This window comes from Panthera pardus, unplaced genomic scaffold (genome assembly GCF_024362965.1).
Source record: "Panthera pardus isolate Hobbes unplaced genomic scaffold, ASM2436296v1 HiC_scaffold_17, whole genome shotgun sequence".
Lineage (NCBI taxonomy): Eukaryota > Metazoa > Chordata > Mammalia > Carnivora > Felidae > Panthera > Panthera pardus.
In genome coordinates this window covers 50,811,066-50,838,499 of record NW_026526732.1, presented here as the reverse complement: position 1 = coordinate 50,838,499, position 27,434 = coordinate 50,811,066, and the positions used below count along the sequence as shown (strand labels likewise).

Here is a 27,434-nt window from a genome sequence, read left to right as displayed (position 1 = left end):
TTCACATAAAAATGTCAGGGGCGCCTGGGTGACTCAGTTGCTTTAGCGTCCAACTTGGGCTCAGGTCATGATCTCACAGTTTGTGAGTTTGAGCCCTGCGTTGGGCTCTGTGCTGACAGCTCAAAGCCTAGAGCCTGTTTCGGATTCTGCGTCTCCCTCCCTCTCTCTGTCTCTCTCTCCTGCCCCTCCCATACTTGCACACGTGCTTTCTCTTAAAAATAAATAAACATTAAAAAAATTTTTTTTTAAATGTCAGTATCTTCATCTGCCTCAGTGATAGTTAAAAATCACACGTGTAAAATACTGTGCCTGCCCCTTCGTGGGAATTCAGACTTGCAAATACCCTTCTCATGTGTTCTTTCTCACTTCAAGTTACTGCTAATTTTTATCCCATTGAGAGCTATAGTGAGTTGAATGGCAGCCCCCTTCCCATTATAAAATATGCCCATCCGAAATCCCCTCATGGGGAAAAGGGTCTCTGCAGATATAATTAATAAATTAAGGATCTTGATGGGGTGCCTCAGATCTTGATGGGGGGGATCTTGATGGGGTGGCTCAGTTGGTTAAGTGACCGACTCTTGATTTTGGCACAGGTCATGATATCATGGTTGGTGAGATTGAACCCCATGTTGGGCTTTGTGCTGACAGCGTGTATCCTGCTTGGGATTCTGCTTCCCTCTTTGCCCTTCCCCTGCTCACGTTTTCTCTCTAAACAAGCAAACATTAAAAAAAAAATAAAAAAGAGGAAGTTAAGGATCTTGAGATGAGATCATCTTGAATTAGGGTAGGCCCTAAATCCAGTGACAAACGTCCTTATGAGAGAGGAGAAAGCCATGTAAAGATGCTCAAAGGAAAATCTCATGTGAATTGGTGGCAGAAACTATAGTGATGGGTCTAAAAGCCAAGGAACGCCCAGGCCTGCCAGCAGCCACCAAAAGTTAGGAAAGAAGCATGGAACAGAGTCTCCAGAACAAGGTGTCACTGGGATGTGACACCTTAATTTCAAGACTTTTGGACTCCAGAACGGTGAGAGAAATTTTTCTGTTGTTTTAGGCCACCTAGTTTGGGGTAATTTGTTGCAGCCACAAAAGACTAATACAAGGGCTCCTCCTATACCCATCATGATCTTGCCCCTGCCAACTCTTTGTTGATCCTCTTCCATCCGTTATCCCCACCTCCCTCCAATCTCACCAACATCACCCTCACTAGTGGATCATTTCTGCATGTTCTAGCTCATCTAGAAGGTTCTTAAAGCCCAGCTGAGTGTCCTGGTGGGCAGCATAGAGCAGGGCTCTTCCCACACTGGCAGTTCTGGATCTCAAGTGCATGAGAGCATTGTTGTGGGGATGGAGGCCAGGGTACTTCAACCCCTACACACAGGACCTCTGTCACAGCTCGGGACAGGAGATCTGGGAAGCGGAGTTTGCCTTGGGAACTCTAGATCGGGGGCTCTTAAACCTTCACACACTGCACCCTTCCTCATTTGGCATACTTGGGCCAAGGTACAAAGAACGTCTGCAGTTTTCCAAGTGCCAGTCCTCCTTATATCACATTCAGGCATAAACTAACCAGAACTTCCCTGGAGCTACTGGCACTCACAGAGGCATCTGGCTCAGCTCATTATTCTGGAGTCCTCATAGGTCCTTGCCAGCCACACCTCACGGGCCTTCACTGAGCAAATCTCAGTCTCTTGGAGAACTACCTGCAACTCTTAACAGTCTGAAATCAACAATCTGTTGAATAATGACTACAAGATGGTGGGAATTATATGGACAACCACACCTATATGAAAAGAAGGATGTGATATGGCACATTATCTACCTATGCCTTGCCCCTAATTTGAAAACAGGATTAGAAGTTGGCATCACTGGCATTTTCACCCAAGGAAGTTGAACATAAGGGGGAACCTAAAACACTGTGCAACCAAAATCTGGGTTCTGAACCATGATTTTGAGGACCTACCAATGCAAAGGACCTAATGTACTACCTACAAGAAGAAAATATATTCAAGATGCATCTCATTCCAGAAGTACTGAAAACACTTGTAAGACCTCCCAGCTTGGAAGCTCAGAATCATAATCAACAAGCATTTAATAAATGCACAGCTCAGTGTAGTGTTACATAGCACAACGCAAATGAAATGAGGTGTGCTTTCAGCCTTCTAGAAGCATGCTACTGAAAACGGACAATTCTGACAGGGAGATATACCAAAATGACTGAACATGAACAAACTGGATAAATGCATGAGGTGGTGACATTACATGCCAGCCAAGGAGAGAGCGTATTAGGACACTGGCATGTGATCTCCTGCATTTAAGGAGGTGGCTGTGGTAATGGGAGGGGGGTTGGGGGTGAGGAGGTGCTCAAATCATGGACCATGTATGGTTAAGGAAGGGAAAAAAGTTCACTACCGCTTTCCAAAGACCATAATGGCATTTCAAACAACAGTGAAGCACCAGGTACCTCCCCTCTTTCTGGCTGCAGCAGTTGGACTATATCCATACAAAATGTTCTTATTTATTCTCCCTCCCTTAGATACATGAAAGCTGGCATCCAGGTGAAGGCTAGGCAGGGCGACGCATTCATGAGGAATCACAGAGAACTTTCCACAGGTAGCTGAGAAGACTCTTAATGAGTGGCTGACAAACACTGACTGTTATGCTGTTGTCATCTTGTTACAGAAATGACTCGAGTAATGACCCCTAACCATGGAAAACATTTCATAAGGTTTATTTTCAGTCATTCTTTTGATGGAGATACAGAGGCTCTGGTTGGGGTACAGTGTTAAGTCATGACTTTGTAGGACCTTAAGTCTAGAAAAGAACCTTCCTCCCCTGCCAGGGAGATTCTTCAGATGCTGATACTACCAAGTGAACCAAATTAACACAGGGAGAGGATGGCACTTCCACAGTCACGGCTGGGTGTCACATGGCTGAGGGACTCAGGTAAATGCTACTTGGAGAGGTGCAGATATGGATGGGCACCGGCTTCCGCAGTCCTCTCAGACTTCCAGGTCAACCCTGGTGGCCACTCTGCACTCTTCCACCATCCACTACTGTTTTCTTCCAATTTCCTCCCAGTGTTGAAACATTCTGCATTTCTCCTGGTCTTGGATGTCACTGCACCACTGGTAATTTCCTATGGTTTTTAGTGAAAATCTTATTGGTGAAAACCTGATGGCAGAGGACAAAGAAGTAACTATTTCCCTGACCACTCTAAATGTTTAACCAAAAGCTCAAGATTACGAGGGAAAGATCTTTAAACACACACCATCCTCAAAATACAACAGTGGTTCCTGAACCAGTCTGGGACAATCATTGACCCTAAACCATGCAGGCTGGTAGAGAGTCAACCTGGTGCCATCAGAAACTACAAAAACTACACAGGCTCAACATCCAAGCCCCACAGATGCCCAGGAGACCAGCTACATACTCCGGGGCCCTGCTCCAAATAAACATCCACTGAATATCTACACTATGAACGACATCGTGCTACCTGCTATAGGGGGGCCAGCAAACAACATTTTTGCACACAAAGGGCCAACAGTTTCTTGAGAATACAGGACCCACACAGATTCCTTGGAGACCTAGATTATAGTCCAAACTAAATTAGTAACTGGATATATGACCTTGGGCAAGTCACAAAATCTCTCTGAACCTTAGATCTCTCCTATGAGAATTTAACTAACAACATAAGGCATCATTATTAGGAGACAACTGGTCATAAGTATTCAATGTAAGAGGATGAGGACATTAGGGGAAACTTCTAAAGCTGGGATTGAAAAATGGGTAGAATTCTGAGGGAAAAGAAGGGTTAGGGGATTTCAAGAAGGGAAAACAAAGGCCAAAACCCATTTTTCATATTAATGAGATACTAGACTGACATCTGGCTAATCAAGTGTTAGTGTAGTGGTAAATGAGGTGAGCCAAGTATGACTAAGGATGTGGACTTGGAAGGCGTTGAATGCCAGCCTAAGGAATTTGGGTCTTTTCTCCTATTCACTGGGTTGTTCATAAAGGGACAAGGCAAGAGAACCAGTATCTACATCAGCTGGTACATCCATTTCACATGGATCAACCTCCCCTCACTCAATTTAGAAGGTATAGGAGTGAAGCAACTGCAATCATTATTTGCAAACCACAGGAGAGCCTGAAGGACATAACATATCAAGAGAATATAGACTGGGCAACAGTATATATAAAGGACAGCCACAGAATTGGCATTTTCAAGTAAAAGGAGATGATAAAAGATAGAGAATGACAGAATGTTAGCATTCGTTGATAACTCAGCTCCTACAACTGAAACAATGAGGTGCTCTATATTTGTAGGTTAGACAGTAAACTCTACAATGAAAGGCGAAAGCCTCCAAACTTTGAGAGCAAATAAGAGAAACCATGAACAGAAATCAGCACTTTTCAGGTATCCTTGTGTGCATGTGCCTAGTTATAGGCCACAGATCACACAATTCTGGAATAAAATGAAAACTGAAATGAAAATCAAATTTTATAAGTGACAATATTTGAAACCGTTATTGCTTTTAAATAGATATGACAACATATGGAAATGAAGAAACTTGTTAGTGTTTATTTGGCTTTTGGGTAGAATTTAATTTGGAGGGTGGGGGTGATCCCACAGAAATACAGATTCAGTAACTTTTGCTGGGGATTAAAAGAAGAAAGGATTGGGAAAAGTGCCCTGGGCTTTGTTGTGGGAAAGGCGATCTGGCTCATTTTTAATTTTCCATTAAAGCCCTACTTTTCAGTATAAAGCAGATGGAATCCTTATACAACTCCATGAAAAGCCTACTATTTTTGGGAACCTCAAAGACGGAAGCTCTGAGAAAAATGAACGTGTTTAAATTCATCAGATAAAATCCCACCAGCACATTCAAAAGAAGCAGGTACTTAGAAATCTTAAAAATACAAAGTAAGTGGTCTTTCTGTGATTGATTTCTGATCCCCAGCCTCCCCTGGGCGGCTGCTGACTCGAGCTGACTGATGATTTTCTACCACTTCACGGCCTGCTCCCATCAATGTGGATGAGACTCACTATGCTTGCTTCATTCCTTGTCTTTCAGAAGCTGCCTCCTTGACGGTTCCATCCCTACTGCCATTCTCATATCCAGAAGGGAGTTCGGTGCTCAACCCTGACAGCTCCAAACCTACTGACTCAGAAGATGGCCAGGAGATATGCACTCTGTAAGATCCTCAGAGAATATTCATGTAGCCATGACCCTAAAACTCTCTCCTTATTATTATGAGCTAAGACCTAGTTCAATATATTGTTTGTTGTTCTGCCAGGGTGGATGGAAGAACAAGAGAGCTGCTGTTTACAGAGCATGGACTGTGAGGTACTGGGCTAGGAGATGATATCCACTGTCTCCATACTCATGGCTTACAATCTCATTTGAAAGATGGAACGAAATTAGTGTTAGGAGCATAGATTTCTGGAACCAGACTGTCCAGGTTCAGATTCCAGCTCTAATGCTTACTAGCTGTGTGAGCCTGACTAAATCACTTAACCTCTAAACCTCAGTTTTCCCATCTGTTAAGTAGGAATAATGATAGTATACCATGGAATAGTGCTGGGTGTTGTGTTGGCCAATTGACCATGAATATGATATTGTCCCTGACTTCCAAAGAGCTCATAAGTCAATGAAAAAGACCAGTATCCACCCATTCTTCCACCCAGCTGATTCCATCTTGCTTTACAAGTCCAACTATGATGATGGTGATGATGAGGTAGAAATCAAGTGCCATGGGGGCCCACAGAAAGGACCAAAGAGGGGGCTTCCCAGAAGGTGAGTCTTGAGAGGAGTAATGAAGTAGTGAGGTTTCCACTGGGGGGAAAAGGTGTCTTTATATCCTCTAACACTTAGCACAGAAACAACCGCAAAGCGAAGGCAAGGTCATTTGAAAGTAGGCAGGGAAAGAGGAACCACAGCTTTGGAGCAAAAGCAGGCATGAGCCTAGGAGCCAGACAGACTTGGCTTCTTTAGGAATTAGCTGAGTGACAATGGGCAAGTTACTTTACCTTTCTGAGCCTCAGTCTTCCCATTTGATCAATGGGGATAATAACACCCGCCTCATGGAGTTGTTATAATTAAGTAAATTACTGTATGTAAAGCACTTAACAAGGCCTCTGGGGTGCAATAAAAGCGGTAGGTATTATTATTTTTATGGTGTATTTAAGGAGGGGTGAGTAGCTATGGTGTGCTACATGGTTTTTTATATTATCACAAGGCCAGAAGTAAGCAGTCCTCAGAAAAAGCCTTATGAATTGAAATAAACAATGGGCTAAAACTTTCTCATGCTGTATTTTTTTTTCTCCCCCAAATTTATAGTTAATAGACATTCAATACACATTTGCCCAAACCAACAGGGTGCTGTTGAGGTCATGGGGTCTACAAGGGCTGAATATATGATGACCTCTGCTTCCTAAAAATACCCAGGAAGGACCCAAGTCGGCTTCCGATCCAGAGCGAGGCCTCACGTGGGTCACCCTGGAAGCACGGAGATGAATGGGGAAATGCTCTCATCCAAACATTACGACAACTCAGAGCCTTACAAACGTTGTTAAAGTTTCATGAGTCAGTAAGCATTATCTTTCCTTCCCACGTTTTTATTAGATGATAAATCCAGTTCAATTTATATCCTTCTAGGATTACTGTGTCCTAATCAAGTCCAGAGTGCCACTTATTCCTAGGCTGTCTGTACTGCATGTCACCCAAGTCCCTCCAGGTAATACGGTTTAGGCTACTCATGTGTTTTAGTGGCTAAAAATTAGATTTGCTCAACTAGAAACACTGAGCACTCTCTCTCTAACCCAAATCACCATTTATTCATAGGAACCAAGTGCATGAAAGTCATAACTCATGTCTTCTCCCCCTACTCTCTAGTTTGTTCTGTCTTCAGGAGGTATGGGGACATTCTGAAGTCAAACTCAAGGGATTTACATTATTAATAGATTAAAATTCTGGTTATCTGACTAAAACCAAGAAAGTCTTTGATAGGGCTAACTTCAAAGTGCTTTTGTTTTTTTTTTACTCTCAAGAATAAAAAAGGCTCTGCATTTCTAACAAAGACTTGCTAAGTATGCTGTTTTCAATCATACTATATAAACTTTCCAAGCTTTCCAGTAATTCTTGATCCAGACCTGACAATCCATCACCCAAATCTCTGCCTAAAATATTCAAAATTTCCTTCTACACAGACAGTACATCTTCACCTTTCCTTCCCTAAGGGATACATGTATTGTATGTATATCTGTTACATGTATGTGTGTACACACACACACACACACACACGCATACATTTTAACAACAGCAGCAAACTCATCACTTTTCCCATATGTGGGGTTTTACGTTTATTAACTCACTGACTCCTCACAGCAAAGCTTTGAGGTAAGAACTATTATCTCCAGGTTAAAGGTGAAAAAAGGGAGGCACAGAGTTTAGGTAGCTTGGCCCCGTTCACACAGCTGGAAGGGGCTGAACCCGGCCCACACCTGAGTCCATGCTCTTGACCACATCCTTCGCCTGGACTGAATGGCTTGACAGTGGACCTTAAGTGGTGACTCTGCCACCTTGGACAAGTCATCTAGCCTCTCTGGGCCTCATTTTTCCTCATAAGTAAAACAGACGTGTTGGACTACGTGGTCTCTAGTCCCTTAAGGTCCTATGTTCCCCAGTTTTGATACATGTTTCTATCTTGGTCTAGGGAGCAGCAGAGTCTTAGACCTCCACCCCTTATCTTTCTGATGCTGCTCTGGCTGGATTCGGAGATCTTTGGTGCTAAATCAAACTGCACTTTTCATTCTTAATTTTGCTTAATGTCCGGGGCATAACCCTCTCCTCTTGGTGATCAAGGAAACCTCTCTCCCCTGGGCCTGCTCAACACTATGGCTCTTCCATTCAGGGCTGCCTCTTCCACTCAGGGCTCCTCTAACCTCCCCCATTCCTGGGCTCTCCCCCAGCCCTGTCTACAAAGTCCCTGAGTATACTGCCCATGTCCATTATTTCAAGTAGTTTCTAATTTGCTGCTAATAGACGTATATTTAAGTCTTACTCTTCACTCCTATGACATACCTCAACCTGAAAGTCCGAAGTGTCCATGATAAAGTCATCATTTGACATACCTGTCCTCTCTTATTGTATTACCTGTCTGCATGTTTCTCTCCACCTAATTTCCCAGGACCCCTCTTCTTCCCTGCCCCTCAATATACTGTCTTAACTCTCTTACTGTTTTTTTGTTGTTGTTGTTATTGTTGTTCCATCTCCACTTCCATTTCTTCCATTCAGACTTTTATATATTGCTCATCTGAGTTTCCATAACTACCTTCCCCGCATTGGTCTTGACTGCCTCTGCAACAGCCTACACTGTGGCCAGATAATCTTTTATAAAATACAAATTAGATCAAAGCATCATCTCCACTTACAACTGTTAAATGGCATTCTGACATTCTGGCCCTTGAACAATGCAGGAGTTAGGGGTGCCAATCCCCATGCAGTCGAAAATTTGTGTATAATTTTTTACTCCCCCAAAACTTAACTATTAAAAGCCTACTGTTGAGACTGCTGCTAACATAAACAGTTGATTAACACATATTTTATATGCTATATGTATTATATACTATATTCCTGACAATAAAGTAAGCTGGAGAAAAAAATGCTAAGATAATCACCAGGAAAATACATTTCCAATACTATATGCCATATTTATCAAAAAAAAATCTGCATATAAGTGGACCGTGTGCAAACCTAAGTTGTTCAAGGGTCAACTGTACTTACAAGAACACTCAGATTTTTCTCTAGCCTATCTTCTTCCTCTGTCTCTCTACAATACCCCCCATCCCCCTCCAAAAACTACTTCCAATTTCCTAAAAGTGCATTTGCCTTCTGGGGCAATGGCCTTTCTACAACAGTCTACTAGCTGACTCCTACTCTTCATCTCAAAGACACCTCCTCCAACCTTTGCTGCCTGGTTGCCCCACTTTTCCACCTCTTTGTGTAGTTCATGCTCCATTCTACATGCTCTCTTCCTCTTGTGAGGGTCCCTAGAATCACAGCAGTCAGAGACTTCCTTTGTCCAGGTAAGTTCCTTAGAGCAGGATCACACCTCTGCCCCTGAAGCACGTAGCTCAGTGTCTGGCAAATGGTAGATACAATGAATGAATGTTGCTGAATGAGGAAATATGTATGACCATTCACATTTACCCACCTATCTGTGGCCCACAGAAGGACACAGCTTAAAATAGAAATCACACAGAGTAAAAGTATTTCCAGTATCAACATGCTTTGCTTTCCCATTTTTAACTTTTTAAATTTAAATATAAGGTTGTTTCACAACAACTAGAAATATCAGTTTCCAAAGTATTTAGCTATATTCCTCTTATGGCATGTAACGTATTTTAATATTATTATATCCATATATAGTATTTTGCATATTGCCTAGTGGCTGAGAGCAAGGGATTTGAAACCAAACTAATTGGGCCTGAACTGTGACTGTACCACCTAATAACTATATGATCTTCAGTTAGTTACTTAACCTCCCCTGCTTCAATTTCCCACCTGTAAAAGGGAGAGAAGTGAAACCACTTCAGATCATTATTGCTAAGACCAGAACTTCAACAGCGCTTGACAGATAATAAATGCTCGATAAAAATTAGCTATTATTTATTTACTTTTATCTCCCCTGGCAGACTGTGAGCCCCTGAAGAAAAGGACAGCAGATGCATTCATTTTCATGACCCTATCTCCTAGTGCCTTGCACACAGGAACACACTTGGCTAATATTTCCAGAACAGAGGAATATAATGAACCGTTCGTAGCAAAAATATATGCATTATTAACTATGATGAATAGTTTGGACAGCATTGCTCCAATAGTTTGGAGGCCTGTGGAGAACAGAGACTATAACACGAGCAGTTTGCCCTGCTCCTGGAGGTCTGGAAACTTAGTCTCCGTGGAATACGCAGATATCACAATCACCAAGTCAGGACAGCTGTGTGGTGAAGGGGACCCAGGCAGGACTGAGTGCTGGGCTGGCTAGGGTTCCCTTCTCATTAGCATGGCCCCAGGCAAGAAGTTTCTCCTCTGCACTCTGCTTAATTTCCTCTTTCAGTTAAGAAGGTAGGACTGTGATTTCTAAGGACCCTCCCAGCCACTTTGGGAGTCTATAAAATCAACAAACAAAAAAAATCTAGGCCAAGAAAGGTTCTACTAGAGTAAAAGAACCATACCAAAGTCAACACAGGAGGCATGAGATCACTGTATTACAAGTAATCACTGAGTGGGAACTACTTGAACCAACAAAAAGCAAAGTTTTTTGAAACATGTTTAAAATAAAAAGATCTGAACTTATGAAATCAAAAGAATAAAAGCAATGATGGGTTTATGCTCCAGGTTTCCATACAATTAATTTAGTTTTCATCAGCCTATAAACTCCTTGAGGGCAATGACTGTGCCTTGTTGAATGGCAACATATGGCAAGGCTGCTGGCCCAAAATACATTTCTTCTTTTTTCTTAGTCACATGGCTAACCTACATTTCCCAGGCTCCCCTGCAGTTAAATGTGGCCACCTAACCAGCCCTTGTGTACAGAATGTCAGTGGAAGTGATAGGTGTCATTTCCAGGCCAAGGCATTTAAAAAGTGGACTACTGCATGAGGAATAATAAATGTCTATTGCCTCTGAGCCATTACGTTTCTGCAGGCCTATTTGTTACAGCTGCTAACGTTAGTTTAATAAATCCAAGTGCCTGGCACATACCAAAGACCTAACTCACATTTACTGAAACAGGATAAGACCAGGTTCCTTCTCTCAATGTGCTGACCAATTAATGATGGAAACAGAGACAGGCCAAACGTTATGCCTGCTGCTGAGGTCTGAAAACAAAATTGGAGGCGTGGTGATTTGTTTGGTGGGGAGGATAAAGAAAACATCAAAGACTTTTGAGCTGAGCCCTAAAGGTTAAACAGAATGCAAGCAGATCTGATGGGATTGGAGAGTCCAGACCCAGGACAAAGCATAAAGTACAGAAAGCAGAGTGTGCATTTGTTCACATTCAACCTTATCATTAAGTCTCTTTAGCTCGGTCAACACAGTGTGAGCTTATTGTGCACTGACTTTCCTTCCTGGGTCTGGCATCAAACAAACAACCCTTTGTTTTTACAGCATACCCATTAACCCTATTGCTTTTTTTAAATATAAAAAGTTCCATGATGAATGTCCGTAGAAAGTACAGAAGTAAATGTTTAATGAATCATGACTTTTTGCTAATAAAATTCTTGAAAAATGACTCTTTTCTAATAAAATTCTTGAAAAACAAACTTAAGACAAGAGTCAAGGAGCCATGCTCTTAGGAATCAATGGGTTCAACCTACGTTTTCATATTATCAATTAAGCATGTAATAGCCACTGGCTTACAAAATGGAACATTAAGCCTCTAGATTTACATTAACATTTCCTCCTTGAGAGGAACACCAAACAGATGGTTCAAAGTTCAATCAAAAGATTCTCTACATCCTTGGCTCATAGTTAAGTGCCCCCCTACCCCCAAACGTTAGATAGTTAACAAACCACTTCCTCCAAAAGTCTGCGAGTCCCTTCATCTGAAAGCACAGTACCCATGGGGCCAGGACTCAGGAGAAAGAGCACAAAGGGTGGAAAGTATTGCAGTCGCTTGGGGTGGTGAGAGGAAGGATGTGGGTGTCTGAAGACTCCCCTGAAGCAGGGAAGAGACAGTCTCCCACGGCCTTCCAAATACCAATTTGAATGCTGTGTTTTTGATGCCCCCGGAAACTTGTTTAAATATAAGGGTAAAACAACACCAATGGGCAGACAACATTTCAAGACTTCAGCATTTCTTAGACTTGAGGGAAGAAGCAAATCTAGCTGCCTCACTCGTATCAAATACTAATTTAATTATCTGACTCAGAAGCCCAATTCTTCTGCTCCCACACCGACTTATCCTACCCCAGCTTTTTAGTACCTATCCTCAGAGGAGAGGAGGTTAAAACAAGGTGGAGGAAGGCTATCTTGATAAGAAAGCAACTCTTGGGACTGCTGGGATCATTTCCCCCTTAAATCTAAGAAGTACTGCAGCTGCCAGTCAACGCTACTGGGTCCATGAATACAGCAAAATGACAGCACCTGCCACCCTGCAGCATCTGGGGCCTTTTATGTTTTGGTAAATGTGGCAGGAAAGACTCTCAGAGAGAAAATCAACTGCTTTATCTGAGAGAAAGGGAAGCCCCAGTGAAGAGAAAGAAGAATCATCGTGCCCATCCTTGGGTACTTTGTGCGTCTCCTCTCTGTACACTGAAAGGGCTCTTTGTGTCACACACACACACACACACTCACACACACACACACACCCGACGAGTCTGTGTGATTTATTAAGGGGAGGAGGGGCAAGAAGGGTGATTTTATTATCCCGCTTCTCACTGAGTCCCAGCAAATCTCCGCCTGGGCCCAACCTCGGTGGCCTCTTTCTGGCCCAGTCCCCTCCGCCTGTGGCCGCAGAGATAAGAGAGGGGAGGCGACCAAACAAAAAACAGTCATCGATCTGGGGAAGTAGAGAGGAAATTCAGCGAGCAGGGAAGAGAAAGGAGGTTGAGGGAGCAGAAGGGGTGGGGAGGCAGAGGAAGAAGAGCGAAGGCTCCAGCAAGGGGGACAGGGGAAGGTTGGGCGGGTGGTGGCACAGGAAGAGTGAAGGGGAGGATGGGGGAAGTGCTAGGGAGGTGCCAGAAATAGGCAGGAGGATGAGCTGAGGAAAGCGACGACCGCAGAAGGAGGCCGAGAGGTGGAGGAGTGGGGCAGGGGTGGGGTGGGGTGGGGAGGGAAGCAGCACGGGGCATCAATTATTAAGTGATTACATCATCCCTGACATTAAAACAACACACACAGACCGAGTCCCCGCGGGGGGCCCCCGAAAGGAGGGCGAGGGTGGAGTCTGGGCCAGCCTCGCCCCCCTGACAATTCCTATTCTCACCCTGCGCCCGCTCGCAGGCGAGGAAACGGGCCCCCCATCCCTGCGCTACCTCAGGGCCGCACCCCGCAGAGGTGTCCTCCCGTGCGGCCGCGAGAAGACTCCGAGCGGGGCCAACTCCCCGGCAGCCCCGCGGGGCGCCCCGGAGGCAGCAGCGGCGACGGCCGGGAGACTGCAGCGCGGGGCCCCGCGGCGGGGGCGGCGCAGCGCGGGGGCGTCGGTGGCCCGCGTCTCCGCAGCATCCCCACCGCCTCCCAGGGCGCATCCCCGGCCGCTTACCTGCGCGGCGCTCAGGCTCCGGAGCCCATTCACATGGTCTTCTCCCCGCCCTCCTCCCGCGCGGCCGAGGCGGTTCCGGGGGTTCCTCGGCGGGCCCGGGAGCCGGTGGGCCTTCCGAGAGCGCCGAGGGGGCGGCGCCGGGTGTCCCCGGCCCGGCGGCCGGATCCCTCCCAGGCGCGGACGGCGGCCGCCGGGCGGTGCGGCGCGGGCGGCGGCTTTGTGTGTGCCCAGAGAGCTCTCGGTGCGCTGGCTGAAGCGCCGCGCGCCCGGACGTTGGAGGACGCGCGCCTCCGAGGGCAGCCTGCTTCTGCTTTCGCGGCCGGCCGGCGGGCGGGTCTCGGCGGCCTTTGGTCACGACGACCCCTCCTCCTCTCCCGCGGCAGCCCCCTCCCCGCCGGCTCCGCTCCTGACAGATGGCGCAACTGCAACAACGCGCCGCCGCCACCGCGGCTGCTCGCAGCTACTCACGCTGATGCTCCGGCCCCTCCAGCCCCAGCCCCGGGTGAGGAGGGGGCGGGACGCACGCTGAGAGTGGCAGGCCCCGCTGCCCTATCAACGCACCCTTCGGGAGCTGCGGGCGGCGACCATTGGTGTCTGGGGCGGGGGCGGGGCCGAAAGGGGTGGGGCCACCGGGTGGGTTGAGCGTTACTGTGGCAGCAGGCATCCTGGCGTGCGTGCGGTGTGGGGTGTAAGAGGGGATGCGAGGTTGGAGGAGTTTGTGTGTGTGCTTTTAAGGATTGTGTGGACTTGCGAGGTAGTGGGTTTGGGCGGGGGAAGTAGGGGAGAGTGTGAGCTGCAGTTTCTGCTTTGCGGAAGGTTGCGGCTGCCACTGCAGAAAGGCATCTGCCATTCCCCCCAAACCATGGGAACCTGCCTCCAAAAAGGGCTATCTTGCCTTTTCTTGTGTCTTCTCACTTGAAGGTGGGAGGATAAATTGGGAAAGTGTTAGGTGGTGAAAACGTTTTCTCTAATCGAACTTAAGAGTTCCGAGCAGCCCGGAAAAACCATCACAGAAACCTGGAAAAACCAAGAGAACCCTGGAAACGCACAATTAAAAAGTATTACTAATAATAAAGAGAAAGAGAAGGGGGGAGAAGGAGGAAATTGAGATTACTCTATTAGTCTCCTATTTTCGTGGACACACATTTTCAAGCAAAAGTCTGGAGGAAGTATTACTAAAATAGGGGGAGGGGTGGAGAGGGCAAGTGTGGACTAAGGAATCTGAAATCAGAGTAGAGATTTGTTTGTATAGTTTTTCCCCAACTCATGTTTAATTGTAGCCATTGGTTGTCTTTGGTTTCTCATGACATGTAAGCTTCTCATGTTTTTTTTTCCTTCACTGAATCTGAGCTTTTGCTCAGATTTTCCTTAATGAAATAATAACCGGTTTAGTATACAGTTGGGAGCGCATCAGTCTTTATTTCCTACCCAGCTTTTCTATGGCAGGATGTAACTTCATAAAAAGAAACACTTTGGCTTCCTGATTTTCTTTATAGGTAATTCCTGTTTACTGAAAGTTCTCCTTTAAGGCATGCTCAGATTCATTCTCCTCAGTAATTTTGGCAAGAACCCTCCCCTCCCCCCTCAGCAAATCTAATGTTCTGAGATACAGAAGTGAATTAGCTTCTGCTTCTATGCTCAAAATCTATATTACCTTCCTGCCCACTAGTTTTTTTTAACCATAGTTTAAAAATATTAGCCACTTTTGCTGACTTTTTTTTTTTGTACACAGTACTTTGAAAAAAGTTTCCTGGGGCGCCTGGGTGACTCAGTGGGAAGAGCATGCAACTCTTGATCCCAGTGTTGTAAGTTCGAGCCCAACGTTGGGTGTAGAGAATACTAAAATAAATGTGTTTAAAAAAAATTGCCAACATTTATTAAAGGATTCTCATTTTATGGATGAGGAAACCGAGGACAAGAGAACTTAATAACTAAACTCAAGGTAATAGTATAGGGCGGTTAGTGTCGGGTGTTTTTTCCTCCTTTAAACAAAATGATAAATGAAACCATGTTTTAAATTATATGTTTGGCAATTCATTCCAAAGTCCCAAGAAATGGAACTACAACAAGGACCAGAGGATTTCCACACACAAGAATACCAACTTCATCTAGCTAAGAATTGTTGATCTTAAGAGAAGGGGCTTCGCTTCCTTAGTACTAGCCTGCCATGGCTGTCCTAGATTTGAAGTGGGTTGGAGAGGCAATCGTCTAGAGCAATGGTTCTCAAACCATAGCATATATCAGAATTATCGGAAGGGACTTGTTAAAATGTGAATTGGTGTTCCCCACTGCCAGAGGGCTGATTCAGTAGGTTTGGAACAGGGGTCGAGAATCTGTACTTCTAACAGTTTCCTGGTGATGCTGCTGCTGCTGATCTGGGTATCACATCTTGAGAACCACTGGTCTAGGACCAGGCTGTCCAACATGGCAGCCGCTAGCCACACATGGCTGTTAAGTACTTGAAATGTACTTGAGTACTTGAAATGTGGCTAGTGCAAATTAAGGTATGCATGCTGTAAATGTAAAAGACATATTGGATTTCAAATATTTAGCATGAAAAGAAGAAATGTAAAAAATAAAATGTTATTACATTTTATTTCACCTATTTATTTATTTAGTAATTTTTGTTAAAGTTTGCCATTTATTTTAAGAGAGTGTGAGAGGAGGAGGGGCAGAGAGAGGGAGAGAGAGCTGATCCCAGGCGGGCTCACACTGCTAGTGCAGAGCCCAATGTGGGCTCTAACCATGAGATTGTGTCGTGAGCCAAAATCAGGAGTCAGATGCTCAACTGACTAAGTCACCCAGGTGCCCCTATTTATTTTCATTTTTACATGTAGCTACTAGAGAATTTTAAATAGCATATATGGCTCATATTATATTTCTATTGGATAGCAGTGGCCTAGAGTTTTTGATTCCAGCTCCATAGCACACACTGTTAGCACCTTTTTTTTAAAAATCTTTTATGTTTTATTTTTATTTTTGAGAGAGAGAGAGACAGAGACAGAGCACGAGCAGGGGAGGAGCAGAGAGAGAGGGAGACACAGAATCTGAAGCAGGCTCCAGGCTCCAAGCTGTCAGCACAGAACCCAACGTGGGGCTTCAACCCACAAACTATGAGATCATGATCTGAGCCAAAGTCAGTCACTTAACCAACTGAGCCACCCAGGTGCCCCTACACAGTTAGCAACTTAATGAGGCAAATCACTTAGCCTTTGTGGAAATTTGCATTCTCATACATAAAGTGGGAAATAGTGAAACTGATCTCATACTGCTTTGTGAAGACTAAACGGACACGCAAAAAGTTTACGCATACCTTCCTCCTATTTAAAGATAAACTGTCCTGTACTCTCAGAAAAAAATACTCTTAAGACATGGACCTCCTTTGGTATCCCATGTTGGATTCAATTTATCTTACGTGAAACCTGGAGTTGGTGGGGTAAAACATCTTCTTGTTTAAGCTTTCTTCAAAAAGAGTCACTTTTTAGCGTCTGTAACTCTAATAGCTTCTTGATCTAATTAGTGAACAAAAAGAAGGGACAATGCAATTAAAATGACAGATTAACCTGCTTCCATCACGACTCCATCCTGTTTTTGTAATTCTTTCCTTGCCTACCTTTTTATCTGTTGCCCTTCTTAAAAGTCGCTTTAAATGGATTTGGCTTCCTCTGGAGGATTTGCTAATGGCCTGAACAAGTGTAAGACTACTGTAAAGGATTTGGATACCATTCCCCATTTTGATCTGTGCAGGTCTCTGCCAACACCTTGATTAAAGAAAGGTCCATGACACTGTCCTTTTTCTACTTGGGATAAGTCATTATTGTTCTCTGCACCCCTGATTTATTTTTATTTTCTTCTGGACAATTTATGTTATATTATTATATTATATAAAAATGATATATATTATATATTGTTACATATATATTATGATTTATTATTATATAATATTATATATTATATATAATATAATATATATTATATGTTAAGTATATTATGTTATATAAATTATGTATGTAAATTATGGCAGTTTATGTTATATATATAATGTTTTATTTTTCCAAATTTAATTTTCTATTTCTTTACCTTACAGTTTCCTGTTTCTATCTGGGGTTTATTTTGTCTCAACAGAATTTCTTATTATCTCGTTTTTAAAGTAACATTTCCTTATTTTTTATTTTATTGGTCAAAATATTTTCTTGCCTCATTACATTTTAGTTTTCATCTTCTTTTAAATGTTAACTCAGTAGCAACATGTATGACAAGGGTAAGAATGCTTAATATAGAGTTCTCACAAATCAACAAGAAAATAAAATGAACACTCTGATTGAAAAACATGGGCAAAGGAAATGCATCTCAAAATGGCCAGTAAACATGCAAAGAAATTCAACTTCACTTGAAACCAAAGCAGTGCAGAGATGGTTTTTTCAACTACCCAGTTGGCCAAAGACATAAAAGGCTTTAAGGAAATGGATACCCACATCCTTTATTTTATTTTATTATTTATTTTTTATTGTATTTTATTTTTTAAATATAATTTATTGTCAAATTGGTTTCCATATAACACCCAGTGCTCATCCCAACAAGTGCCCTCCTCAATGCCCATCACCCACTTTCCCCTCTCCCCCACCCCCCACCCACATCCTTTTTAAAAAAATTTTTAATGTTTTAATTTACCTCCCCGTTAGTTAGCCTATAGTGCAATAATGATTTCAGGAGTAGATCCCAGTGATTCATCCCCTACATATAACACTCAGTGTTTATCCCAGCAAGTGTCTTCCTTAATGTCCCTTGCCCATTTAGCCCATCCCCCCACCCACCTCCCCTCCAGCAACCCTCAGTTTGTTCTCTGTATTTAAGAGTCTCTTATGTTTTGTTCCTCTCCTGTTTTTATTTTTGCTTCGCTTCCCTTATGTTCATCTGTTTTGTATCTTAAATTTCACAAAAGAGTAAAGTCATATATGGTATTTGTCTTTCTCTAATTAATTTCGCTTAGTGTAATACCCTCCAGTTCCATCCACATTGTTGCAAATGGCAAGATTTCATTCTTTTGGATTGCCAAGTAATAATCCATTGTATATATATACCACATCTTCTTTATCCATTCATCTGTCGATGGACATTTGGGCTCTTTCCATACTTTAGCTATTGTTGATAGCGCTGCTATAAACTTTGGGGTGCGTGTGCCCCTTCGAAATAGCACACCTGTAGATACCCACATCCTAATGTTAACTGGCATAGCACTCTGGATGACAATTTAAGAAAAGTTTAATAAATAAATAAATAAATTTAATAAATTTATGAAAAGTATTTTGAAAAGTATGTATCTTTCAGTCAGCAAGGCTACTTCTGGAAAAGAATGGAAGAAGTTTACAAGGGTATACCTATGATGTGAGTAATTACAACATTATAATAGTGAACAATTGAGAAAAATCCACTGGTAAGAGATTGGGTGTGTTAACCAAGCTATGTCTATAATAGAACACTACACAGCCATGAAAATGATGATAAAGCCATTTATTTATTTATTTATTTATTTATTTTTAAAATTTTTTAAAATGTTTATTTATTTTTGAGACAGAGACAGAGCATGAATGGGGGAGGGTCAGAGAGAGAGGGAGACACATCCGAAGCAGGCTCCAGGCTCTGAGCTGTCAGCACAGAGCCCGACGCGGGGCTCGAACTCATGGACTGCGAGATCATGACCCGAGCCGAAGTCGGACACTTAACCGACTGAGTCACCCAGGCGCCCCAAGCCATTTATGTGAAAGGATTTTCACAATAAATTAATGTCTATATATTTTTATGCATACATATTCCATTGTTTTAAAATTTATCTACATATAAATTTTCATAGAGAAGTATGCAAGTTCATACCCAGAAATTTTAACAGTGATTTTCTCCAAGTTATCAAATTATAGATCATCTTTGTTTTTTATCTTTTTTTTTTTAATTTTCTGAAGTTTTTTGTATTGGGCATCTATTCACTATTTAACAGAAGAAACAATAAAACTTAAACCTTTTCCTGTCTTTGCTACTTTAATTTTCCCTTTTATCTTCCTCTTATTTTCCCTGCTGATTTTCTTCCCTTTTGAAGGAGCCTTGCCACTGGTTTCTGGTGGACCTCCTTGGGACTTGTAAGAATGATTCTCAAAAAGCTTTACTTATTCTAAGAGCAGGACACTACCAGGAACTGGTCCCAAGGCTAACCTCTCTGTACCTGGCACACCTGGCTTACTGTGAAATTCTTGCTTCTGATATCTCATATCATCAAGTTCTTAAAGAAAGAGCTACATACTTGAAAATCCATGATGTTCAGAATATAGCCAAAAGCAGGAGATGGTCCCGGGAAAATCTCATATGGAAAGGGAAGGACCCTCCATGCTACACCCCAGCCTGAGCTCAGGAAAGGGTAAGAGTAGATGGTGTTAGACCTCTTTTTGGAAGAGGTCCAGCAAAGTTGCCGTAGCTGGGATTCTGCTAGCACTTCATTCCAACTCTCTCATGTTAAATGTTATCCAAACTGGATAGTTGCTCCCCTTGGTGGGTCACAGCAGAGCCTTCTTGGCATGTGGCTTTAGCTCCCTTTCCTCTTAAAAAGATAAGAATTATTACGAATGTGGTTTTAGAGCCCAAGTCCACTGACCTCTGCAACATGCTCTCATTGTGTCAGGGTCATTACTGGACAACCCAGGCCTGTTAGAAAGAAAAAATTGGGTCTATAAAGGAGGAGAGCCTATATCCCAGCCAAACCACAGGGAGGGTGGGAAAGATGGTGATGATCGAAAACGGTGTTTTTTGTTTCATTGCTTGACTCCCCAAGGGAAGCCTGGATCATTGTCTGATGTGGTTCTAGTGTGTGAGGATGGGACTAAGTCAATCTATAGTATCTATTTTCCAACAGATCTCCTACCAGAGACCTTGCAGGAGTCTAACAAGGGAGGCTCTCTTATTGTAAGATGGCCTGTCCCTTTCTCTTACAGCCTGATCAGCTGTCCCTCCCACTCTGACCAGTCTTGACTAATCACTTTTATCTATTTCCTGGTGCCACTCTATGCAGTGATGGTGCTTGAGGCTCATCCTGTGTGGCTAAGCCACTGGTACAGATAACTGGATCAGAAGCTTTCATATTTCCCAGTTTGCAGGCATAGGATGATTAGGCCTGACCGTGGGGTGAGCTGAAACTGATTGAGACATTCAAGACCTATGCAGTGAGGCCCAACATGTGCTGTGTGCTGTGTGTGTGTGTGTGTGTGTGTGTGTGTGTGAGAGAGAGAGAGAGAGAGAGAGAGAGAGAGAGAGAGAGAGAGAGAGAGAGAGTTTGATCTGGTAGAGCTCCAAGAGTGTGTCCTTGATGATTCAGATATTTTTTTCTGGTCATAGCCTGATGTAGTCCTAAAGAAAAGATAATGTCTCAGCTTTCTAATTACTTTAGTGATCTACATCTGTATGAGATGTAGATTTTATAACATTCATCTTGCCACTTGCAAGTATTCAAACATTCTATGTGTCAGGCTGTCAAAGGAAAAAAAATGAACAGAAAGAAGAAAATCATTGTTATCAGTCAAGGTTCTTGGTTGCGAGCAGTATGAACTATGTCTAGTTTCAGCAGAAAAGTAGTTTATTAGAAGGATGTTGTATAGCTCAGAGAATCAGTGAGAGAACTCGAAAAGTAGCGAATAGGCAGGAATCAGGAACCACCACCCAGGGGCACATCTGAGGCCTGGTTAGGATGTTCTGTTGGGGCCCTCACACTGCCAAGGACCTTCTACCACTATTGGAAGTAGATTCTACACTCTGTCTTCATTCTCATTTCACTTACTGAAGCCTCAAATTCTTGGGTGGTAGCATCTTACAGGCGGGCCATACTGTAGCTTTCAGGGTGGTTGGGGAGCGGGAGGCAGAGGGGAAGGGGTATCTGGCTTTCTCCAGCTTCTGTGGAAAATGGTAAGACCTTGCCCCCAACCAACTCAGATAATAGGACTCTCCCCAAAATAGGAAGGGAAGCGAGACATTGGGCCAGAATTTAAAAAATGACAAATGCCACCCTGCAACTGTTCACCCGTATCTCTGTGAACTTCGGATTTCCGTGATTGAGTGTCATTGCTCATTTAACAAAAATTTCTTCCTCTTCAGTCATGATTCTGTTTTCTGGTGAGAGGGTGACAGGCTAGGTCCCACACTTAAATTTCTTTGGCAAGGTACACAATACCTTCTTGAACATAATGTCTCACATGAACGATCTTTAACTTTCATTTATTCTACATTCAAATGGGAGAGTTCATTGTCTCTGGGAATGAAGGATTTATGACAGGTCTTATAGGGATGTGAAACTTCTGAGGAATGGGGACATTGGTAGAATTTTTACCCTGGCAGCATAAGAGGCTCAGTCGGCTCTAGTCTCTTCCCATTTATTATCATCCTTCATGTAAAAGACATTCTTGTAGTGGCTTCCCAGCTCACAGTGAATCCCACTTTTGGGGAATAGCTACCAAAACCCAGAGGTGGGCTTCTAGAGACCATGTCTCTATGAACTGACCCTCAATAGCACAGGCTAGCCATTGCCATCAGGAGTAGGCACTTGTCCCATTGTCCCATAAAGAGCCAACTATTATTTACTGAGTATTTGAAAATTGGATCAGAGATATACAGATGTGAGTGTGTTAGTAGGAAAAGCCAACTGCCCTTAACAAACATCCCCAAATCTCCGTGGCTTTACATAACAAAGATTTGCTTCTCTCTAAGGTCATGGTCTAATTGGGTTTCTGTTGAGCAACTTTTCACAAAGTGATTCAGGAACAGAGGCACCCTTCAACCAGGATGTCACTGGGAAACAAGGGAAAAGAGAATTGCATGGCCAGTTTTAGGAGTCAACATAAAAGTGATTTATAGCATTTCTGCTCACATTCTATTGGCTAGAAATAGTCCCAAGGCTACACCTATAGGCAAAGGAGCCGGGAAATGTAATCTAGTGATGGCAGCAGGAAAAAGAGGAAATGGCTTTGGTGAGTATTTTGCCACACTGGGAGATGGTAATACTGAGCAGTGCTCCTGGGGGATGATCTACGAAGTCCTGCTGCTGATCTCCCTTCAGCATTTTGGTTTCTCTTCCTTTAACTTGATTGGTCAACTACTTAGATCCACTAAGAAGAGGCTTCTTAGATCAGTGTCCGTCCAATCCATATTTCCTTATGTTCAATGTAGCCAGACGTATTTACATATGTACACAATGGTGTATGTATAAGACAATAAGTTCTGCATTTTTGTATCACAATAGATTGGAAACATGTCTTAAGTGTCAATACGTGACTAGTCACATAAATTATGGTACTTGCAACTCTTTGTGCCTTAAAACAGACTAAATTTTTTTAAGAACTTGTAGAAAGTGTTTATTTCCCTTTCACCTCCCACTTTAGCATAGCTGACCCAGAACCTGCCATCACTGATCTGGGGAAAATAGGAGTTGGGAAAAGAATAAAGTGAACTGTGGAGTTATCAAAATATATCCATGAAGAATAGAACTTGAAAAGTTTTGAGGAATAAAAAATTGCATCTAGGATTCCTCAAGGAAGAAGTTTGGCCCTTCATACACCATCAACAGATATGGATGCTAACTTAAAATTGGTGCCATCTCACATATGCCCTGGCAAAACCATCTCTTGCCCTCCTGCTGTCCAGCTTGATAAAGAGGGCCAGGCTCAAAACAAACAAAACAAAATGCTGACCAAGTTGGTGAAGCAACCCCAAAAGGAAACTTAGAAGACCATAGCTGATACGACTTCCAAATTTTAAAATTATCTTAAATTTTTGTAATTTGTGTTTATATGAAAACACCTGAGTCTGTCAGAACCAATAATAAGGGCAGAAATAGTTCCATGGAGTGTGTATTTGGCAAGTGTGGGTATGGAATCCCAGGATCCCTGTTTCATTTTAGAGGCTTAATTGTTCTAGCTTACTATAAATTGAGGTCAACTGTCTTCAACTTTGGAGGCCCCAGACCAATCTGAGGAATCAAGCCCTCTTCATATGATCCATGGAATCAAAAGTCACTGAAAAATAAAGCAGCCAGAGAAGATCTCAAACAGACTTAACTGATAGACAAGCTTATAGAAATTATACTCTTTTTTAATTAAGAGAATCAAGTTTATTAGAAATGGTCTATTGAAAAATTAGAAAATATTCATTCTGGTATAAACTGAAAGGTATTCATTCCATCCTGGATTCAACGTATCATTTATTTTAATTCAGTTTTATTTGTCACTTATTTTAATTGCCTTTGGATAAGCTGTATGCATTCACCAAACACTTTCTCGCACATACTGTCTCAATATGAAGAGAAACATTCTATTTCTATTCAAATCTGAAATTAGACAAGGACATTCCTTTCACCACTAATACTTAACATTGTTCTGAAAATTCCAGTAAATCCAATAAAACAAGATGAAGAAACCAAAGGTATAAATAATGAAAAGGAGACAAAATTCTTATTATTTCCTGTTGATGTGATTGTCTACCTGGAAAGGCTAAGAGAATCAATTGAAATGCTATTAAAACTAAGAAATGAATTCAGTAAGGAAGCCAGTTCACAAAGATCATGAGGCTCTAAAAACAGTGAGGTAAAAATTAGGCATAGCCAAAATCACCCTTTAAATTCTCTAAATTGCCCCTGAAATACTATATACATGGAGGTTGTATATGCAACTCTACATACTATATCTGTATAGATATATAATATCTACAGTAATTTGCAGCACATTTGAGTATATATGTAAAGAAATTTAACGGTATTCATTTTTTCATGGTAAAATTAATGTTTGAATATATAATTATACGTACATATATTTCTGCCATAGACAAAACAATCAATACCTTTCTTATATTGCTAGTTAAAAAGTATACTTTTTGAAAGTCCCATTTACAGTAGCAACCAACAATAATTAGGGGTTACGTCTTGGTTTGGGTTTCCCTAGAAGCTGACCCCGAGACAAGGATGAGAGTTAGAGTTGTTTATTGAAGAGTCATCCTGGGAACCCAGTCTGGGAATGAGAAAGAGAGGGAGGAGGGAAGAAAGTCAATAGAAGATGCATCATGAAGCCATTTTCTGGGGGTAAATAGAGCATTACTACACTGGGTCCCTGTGGAAGACAATGTGAGCATATGTCTAGGGACATAAACTCCAGATTTCCAGCTGGCCCTGCCAATGGGCCTAGTGTACTCTTACTCCCAGAAAAGACCCCTTATAGAAAAGATCCCTCATCCCAGGGATGCCCAGGAAGCAGCTCTTTCTTGGCACATAGACAGGAATGCCAAAGTTATTTGGTAGGCAGGGCATTGGCAGTGTCTACCACGTGTAACCTGAAAAGGAATAGGACCTATATATAAAACCACACACTTTTACTAAGAATCATAAATTGTAAAATTTAAATGGAGAGATGGACCATATTCTTGGGAGGAAAGACTTAACAATGTTAGGATTTCAGTGTCCTCCAAATTAAACTACAAGTTGAGTATAATTCCAACGAAAATTCTAGTGGGTCTTTTTTTTTTTAATTTATCTGGAAAGAAAAACTGAGTAAGAATGGTTTAAAATGTTTGAAAACTTTCATGTAGTCAATATCACCCTTGAAAATCTTTTAAGTAATGGGAGCGTATTGACCTTACGAGATTGTAGGAACACGCTCAAATGTTTATTAGCATGTAATTAGCATTAGCATGTGGGATTTCAAATCACTCATAAATGAAAGAAATAGTGAATGAATATTATTGGTATGAGTTAAACCCTACATCATATTACACAGCAGAATGAATTCCACGTGGATTTAAGGTTAGAACGTAAAGAAGTCAAAACAATAAAGTACCGGATAGAACAAATGAGGGTAAATAGAATGAGCAAGTCCAGCCTATGCTTGACACCTGAGATAGCATTTCAGAGGACAGAAGTGATGGAATTGAGTACATAAACGCGAAAAACATCTATTGACCTAAAACACCACAAACAACAGAGCAAAAGATCAAAGAGAAAGCATTACTGTACTTAATACATAAAAAGTACTTGCAGTTCTTGAAACTTCACACGAAAATATTAAAACACTAATAAAAATTCAACTGGGCAAAGTACCCACTCGTCCATTGTTCAACAAGTGTTTCTTGAGAGTCTGTTCTATGGGAGACGCTGTGCTATGAAGAGAACAGGGAAGGCAGAGTGGAAGTACTTAGAAAGTGCCCAGGTGAGGCCTCTACAAGGAGTCACCTACAAACCAAGACCTTTAGGATGAGCAGGAGACTTCTGGGTCAGGAGACTTCTGGGTGAAGAGGAGAGGAAGTGGAAAGAGCATTTCAGTATGCGGGAACAGCATGTGCCAAAGGCCCTGGGGGAATGGAAAGGAGGCCAATGTGGTAAGGGAAAGGGCAGGGAGAATGGTGAGGAATGAAATGGAAGAGGGAGACAAACATCATGCAGAGTCTTTTGGAGTGTGATAACTAGTTTGGAATGTATTTGAAAATTTATGGGACCCCAATGAAGAGCTTCGAGCAGGAATAACATGATCAAATTTTCCACTTAAAAAAAATGTCCATTTATGAACAACAGATCAGAGGGATGCAAGAGAATATACAGCGTGACAAGTTGGGAAGTCATTGTAATGGTGGAGATGAGGCTAGATGATGTTGGCTGGGATTGGGGTTTATGGAGGAGGGAGAGAAGAAGGGTCAGGATCTATTTTGGAATGAGAAACAATAGGACTTGCTTAAAATAGGGGAGGGAAGGCCCAGTGGAGCATGAGAAGGCAACCAAGAACGACCCTGGTTTCTAACCCGAGTAGCTCTGAAAACGGTAGTGACATTTTTAAGTTAGGGAAGACTGAGGGAAGAGAAGAGGGAATCAACGTTTCTTTTGAACATGTTAACTTTGAGATTCCTGGGACACCAGTTGAATGTCTGAGTCTGAAACTCAGGAGGGAAGTTTGGGTTGGAGATATGATGAGTATACGTGGTAATTAAATGGAAAGTGATGAGATCACATAGACAGAGCCCAGGACTAGGCCATGAGGGGTCAGACAGAGGAGAATGAGGAAGAACAGCTAGAGAGACAGACCGATGTGGTATCTCAGAAGTCAAGAGAGGAGAGTCTTTTGAGAACATGGTTCATGGGGTCAAATACTACCAAAAGGTTTAAAGAAATGAGATCAGAAAAAATGATCCCCAAATTAGGTGAAATGGAGGTCATTAGCGATGGGTGGGGAGTGGGCTGAGAGGTCAGTGAACAGAGGGGAGGTGGAGACCTGGTGTATACAGACCTCTGTAAGAAATTTGGCCCCGCAGAAGGGCTGAACAGGCAAGTCCTAAGGACAAAACACAGGTGTCCACGAACAATGAAAAAGCAGTTCACTTCCGTAGTAACCCACGAAAAGAAATTAAGCAGGAAAATCATATAATTGTTAAACTGCCAAATTGGCAAAATACTGAATGTTCTCTAAGTTGGGGTGGGGCGGGGCACGTACTACTCGAGGAATTATAAATCCATGTAACATCTCTGGACACTTAGCTTTGCGTTACCATTTTGACTCAGCAATTTCATTCCTAAGAATACATCTGAAGGAAATCATCAGGGATGTGTGCAAAAATTTGGCTGTAGACATTTTTGTCACCGCATGAGTCGCGTAAAATAGTGGCATATTGGAAACAACTGAAATGTTCACCAATAAGAGAGTGGTTAAGTTATAATATATTGTTATAATTCAATTCCTTGCAGTCACTAAAAATTATTTTGTAGAAGACTATGACATAACATGAAAGAGATGATAGAATATGTTATGAAACTTATGATGGCTCTCCTTTATTTAGTGCTTAGTATGTACCAGTGTTATCTATTATTAATGCTTTACATAAGGTAATTCATTTAATGGTCACTAAAAAACCTAAGGAATAGGTATTATTATTATCCCACTTAAAAACATTTTTTGTAAGTTTTATTTATTTTGAGAGAGAGAGAGAGAGAGCATGAGTGGAGGGGTGGGGGGTGGGCAGAAAGAAAGAAAGAGAGAGAGAGAGAGAGAGAGAGAGAGAGAGAATTCCAAGCAGGCTCCTGTCAGAGCAGAGCCTGATGTGGGGCTCGAACCCACAGACTGCGAGATCATGACTTGAGCCAAAATTAGGAGTTAGTCGCTTAACTGA

The 27,434-nt window shown here is 42.4% G+C and overlaps 1 protein-coding gene across 3 annotated transcripts in view; it reads right to left on the bottom strand.

Moving 5' to 3' along the window:
• Positions 1-13,774, bottom strand: part of FYN (FYN proto-oncogene, Src family tyrosine kinase) — a 215,591-nt gene extending 201,817 nt beyond the window's left edge. For 2 of the 3 annotated variants that reach the window (XM_053904559.1, XM_053904561.1), the window contains exon 1: positions 13,269-13,773. The gene's annotated coding sequence lies outside the window, so the exon portion shown is untranslated. Of the gene's footprint in view, positions 1-13,268 lie in introns of all 3 variants that reach the window. The other variant, XM_053904567.1, reaches the window with a different exon arrangement.
• Between the last annotated feature and the right edge of the window lie 13,660 nt (positions 13,775-27,434).